Here is a 5,087-nt window from a genome sequence, read left to right as displayed (position 1 = left end):
GGTTGCTTGTGCCTTAGGTCATTGGGTCACATCTAAGAAACCATTGCCTAATCCAAGGTCCCAAAGCTTTACTTATGTTTTCTCTTAAGAGATTTATAGTTTAGTGCTTACATTTACATCTTTGATCTACTATTTTGAGTTAACTTTGATCTCTTTTGAGCTAATTTGGTAATTTTTGTATGTGAAATGATGTAGGGGTCCAGGTTCATACTTTTGCATGTGGCTATCCAGTTGTCCCACACAATATTCTTCAAGTGGTAAAATTATAGAAAAGGAGAACAGAGTAGTGGGTGCCAGGGATCTAGGAGGGGCCGAGGTGGGAGAGAAGTGGGTGCGACTATCCAAGGGCACATGGGGCATCCTGGGGTGATGGCAATACCCTGTGTCTTGCCTTCATCAGTGTTCTGGTGTGATGTCATGCTCTAGTTTTGCAAGATGTTACCAGTGGGGTCAACTGGACAGAGGGTGACACAGGATCTCTCTGTATCACTTCTCATAAGTACATGTGAATTGCCAATTACCTTGAAATAACAGTTTAGTTGAAAAAGCAATACAGTTTGCTTTGGGAGTTTTTGAGTATATAGAAACATACGAAGAAATAGAAACCATTTAAATACCCTACTCTGAGCTCACCTTTGTTGTCACCCCAGAGTGAAGGAATAGACTGATTCCCACAGGAACCAGACTCTGGGATGCATGAACTGGGGCATCCACCTGAGAGATGGGGAGAAGAAAGAGGCGGGGAATCTAGTCTGAGGACGACCAGGGCTGTGGTCCGTGGGCCAGGGGCCGGGCCCGTGGGCCGTCTCGGGCTCACCCTTCTTTCTGAGCTGGCCGGCGTGGAGGGCCTCCAGGCTTCCCTTGAGCAGGCAGAGCCGTGTTCTCCTGGGGCACATCTGCAGTGGACCAAGGGCGACACTGAGTATGATTCATGCAGTCATCAGGTATTCATTGGTGCCCAGTATGTGCCAGGCACTGGGGGCAGAGCATAAGAGGAGTGCCAACCCACAAGTTGCCCTTGGGCTGATGGGACATTGTGACACGGGGGATAGTTGCCATAATGAGTGAGGTACTGGTGAGCATGGGGGTGGGGCTGCAGGGGATGCTGACGGTGCCCTGCCAGCATTCCCATGTTGCCCCAGTTCCAGCAGCCCCTGCCTGGGGTGTTCTCTAGCTGAGGAAGCCTATGTGGGACAGGCTGGATGTGCTGAGTAGTGAGGCCCTGGAAGCAGCCCTCAGCAGATGATAGATGGGAGTGTGGACAAACACCAGCCTCCCCCTCCGATGGACAACTCTGAGCTGTGTTCTCCACTATCTCCTGGAGGCCCCAACAGGACTGAGCCCCTACTGCCCACAGTGGTCACCTTCCTGATAATGCCCTTTGTCCTGGCTCCTCCCCTTCCCCATCTCACTTCCCCACTCCCTCACAGCCTCCCTGGATCATATCCCGTAAAACACAATCCTTGCCTCAGGCTCTGCTTTGGAGGGGGGGAACGTAAGCTAAGACAAGGCATGCCAACCCAGTCTCGAGGGTCAGGGAAGTTTCCTGGGGGAAGGCCATCTGAGCTAAGATTTGAAGATGAGTCGATTATCCTGGTGATGAAGGCTGAGGACAGAGTGTCCAGGCAGAGGTGCACGTTGTGAAGGCCTGCAGGTAGCAGTCTGGTGTGTTCTGCCCGTGCAGGAAGTTCATGCTTCGGAGGAGACAGCAATGGAAGATGGAGCAGGGGCCGGAAGGTGGGAGGCTTTAGCGGTTTTTAAAAGGCCACAAGTGCGTCAGACTTGCATTTGGGACAAGCCACTCGGCTGAAGCAAGTTGAGTAGAGGGCGAGAGTGGACACAGGAGACCGCTCAGAGGCTGTGGCAGAAAACCAGGCGGGGGACGGCGGTGCCTGGACTCTGGGGCCTGAGGCTGGGGTTTTACTCCAGGGACGGAGGAGTGTTTGGCCCCTTCATTCGGAAACCTGTTCAGACACCCTCCTGGGGAGGGATGTGGCCACTTGTCATTGATGCAGTGCCGCCATGGCCCACGTTGGGCGTGCTGTGTGGCTGTCAGGGACCTGAGCCCCCGCGCTCCTCTGCCCGTGTGTTTTCTTGAAGCTTGACGTGCGCCACGAGAGGGCGCTGTGTGAAAGTCTCATCTGGAAACCTCTCAGAGGAGCTGGAGAAGGTCAGGACAAGAGGCGCTCGGTCACCCAGGTCGCCCTTTACCTGTGCCTCCTGCTGCTGCTGCTGATCGCCTTCTCCAGGTGGGGCTCTGAAATCTGCCGCCTTCTGGGCACAGTGTGTTCCAGGCAGTGTGAGAGGCTTTGGGGAAGATGCTCCTGTGGTCCATGGCACCTGGACTCAAGTCAGGGAAGAAAACCCCTTCCGCATCCTCCTCCCCTCCCCTCCCTCCTCTCTCCCCTGCCTCCTCCCTCCTTCCTCTTTTCTTCTCCTCTTCCTCGCCTCTTCCATCCCTCTATCTCATACCATTTACTGAGCAATCACCATCCAGCCCAGCCCCATCCAACAGAACTTTCTGCAATGATGGAATATTCTAGATCAGCAGGATTCGATACAGGAGTCTCAAGCCACATATGGCTATTGAGCACTTGCAATGTGGCCACTGCAACTGAAGACCTGACTTTTACTATTTATTCACTTAAATTTAACTTTAAATAGCCACATGTGCCCAGTGGCTAGCGTATCGGATGGTGCAGGTGTAGCCCTGTGGCTGCTGCCTTCAGTGAGTCCTCCTTGGCCAGCTGACAGCACCCTGGGACCCAAGGCTTCATGGCTTTCCAGAAGGTTCCCTGAGCTTGGTTACAGTGTTTGCTTTAGACATGCTGATCTGCTTCTTGTCTTCCTGAATCTTGTTACTGCTGTGAGGGTGAGGGCAGTGGGCTCCCTGGTGGACCGTCTTCGTCCTGAGCGCAGAGTAGGGCCCAGGCATGCTGAAGGCTCACAATGGCCTGCCAGGCGGGGGGACCAGTCACTCGCCCCTCGTGCAGATGTAGAGACCTAGGCCCTGAGAGGGAGGCCACCTGCCACCTCACCCACACCACGCAGAGCCAGGTCAGCTCCTGGGGACCTTGGGGACCTGGAGGCCGTTCCAACCAGGCCTTGTCTTGGGGGAAGTGGTGTCTCTGGTTTTCTGAGAAGAAGCCTGTATGCTGCCCGCTCAGGGCCCAAGGACACCAGCCACTGGAGGAAAACCATCCTTGGAAAAATTATGCTGAGAATGTGGCCAAGCCGCTGCCATGCATGAAAGCAGCTGCATGCAACTCAGAACGAAACTGAGAAGCACCTCGACATTCATCGATGGGGGTATGCCCCCCAGCACCCACCCCTGCCGAGGCTCTGGCCCGTCCCCTCGTCCCTGTCCCAGATGTGGCCCTGGCTCAGACCTCTGTCCTCAGTGTTGGTGGGTGATGAGCAGAGACAGGACAATGGCATTCCAGTACTTGGGGGGAGCATTTGGAGCATAGGGAGTGTGGGGGACAATGGGACACATCCTAGGGGCGGGGTCTTGCAAGGGTTCCTGTAGTCGGCAGGTTGAAGCGGAGAACAGAAGGATGCAGCAGGCAGGGGGAAGGTTCGGGCAGAGGGAAGAACAATTCCTGGGGGAGGGGTGGTGCACAAGATCCTTTTGGGGCTAACAGTGGTTTAAAATGTCTGGCTTTTGAGAGTGCACACGAGGACCCCCAAGCTATTGGTCAGCGTTGGACTCCTAGGACTAGAAAGGATCCTGCGAGAGAGTTTCTTTCAACTTCTGGGAAGTCCCCTAAATTCTCCTTCCAGGAAAAGTCCTTCACAGCCAATCAAGAACTGGTCCCTTCGCAGTAAACCCGCTTCCCCTGGCGTCCAGAACATCGGTCAGCATCTTCCTGATGCGATTCCCGTATTGGATGAGTATCTCTTAGCCCTGGACAGAGTGGCCCCCGCTGGTTGTTTCGGGTGTGGGGTGACGGGCTTTCCCGTCCTCTGAGAGCTGTCAGCTTGCCCCTGAACGGCTGCTGCTCGAGCAGCTGTGAGCTCTCCACCCGCCCGCGCGGTTAGCCGGGAGATCACGGAGGTTAATGGTGCTTTCATCCTTGGCGGCAACCAGGCGCGCGCCAGCCAAGAACTGCGTGTCTGAGAGGAAGCAGTCTTGGATCCCTCCAAAGCTGCCGGAGCTGCGGTGGGTTTCAGGCTGACACGTGGCTCCAAGTGCTGCCGCTCTCGACCTTTGGCCGAGGAAGTAAACAGTGGCCAGGCTTTGGAAATCACACAGGCTGGAGAACTAGCATCCAAGCCACCCAGGGCTGTGACTGTCCTGTAAGCGACAAGTGTTTCTGGGTCAAGGTTGTTTTTTTCCCACCGAACTCAACAGTTTGTCTGCTTTGCTATTCATTACTTGTTCAGCAGCCATCTTCCCCCCACATATGTCAGAGATGAGGCCATGGACATCTTTAGGGGCCATTATTCTGCCGACCACAGCTCCCTTGAAGTAGCCCTCCCCAAAGTCTTGCACAGCATATTCACTTACGTGAATCTTCCGGAAGGTTCTTACACTCTAAGCCAGAACCTCTTCTGGCTGTACCTCCTGTGAGGGAGGCTGGGAGCGCAGACCGTATATCAGACAGTGATGCTCGTGCTTCACACTGGGCTCTGTTACTAAGGAGACGGGAGACTGGATGCTGGGCAAGTCTCTGCCCAGTTTAATCTTGACAGCTGCCCAATGAGGCAACCATTTCACATGCCTCCTTTAAAGATGGGGAAACTGATCCTCAGAGAAGTTAAGGAACTTGTTTTCGTTCACACAGCTGGTAAGAAGCAGAGCCAGGATTTGGTAAGCGAGCAGCGCCACCTCCCATTCGTTTCCTGTGTACCGCCAGGCGGGAGGGAAGTATTGCCCTTAGATCCATTTCACACGAGAAGCCTCAAGCTCAGAGAGATTGAGTAACTTGTTTTCCGTTACACAGCTGTAAGTGGCAGAGCTGGGATTCAAAACCGCATTTTCTGACCCTGCTTCTCTTAATGTGGCCATGTGGGTCCCAATTCCAAGAAGTCCCTATCCGTTAACTTTACCGCCCATAATAAACCCGTTCCACACACACTGAGCA

Source organism: Equus przewalskii, chromosome 3, assembly GCF_037783145.1.
Source record: "Equus przewalskii isolate Varuska chromosome 3, EquPr2, whole genome shotgun sequence".
In the NCBI taxonomy this organism is placed as follows: domain Eukaryota; kingdom Metazoa; phylum Chordata; class Mammalia; order Perissodactyla; family Equidae; genus Equus; species Equus przewalskii.
This window is presented reverse-complemented; position numbering follows the sequence as displayed.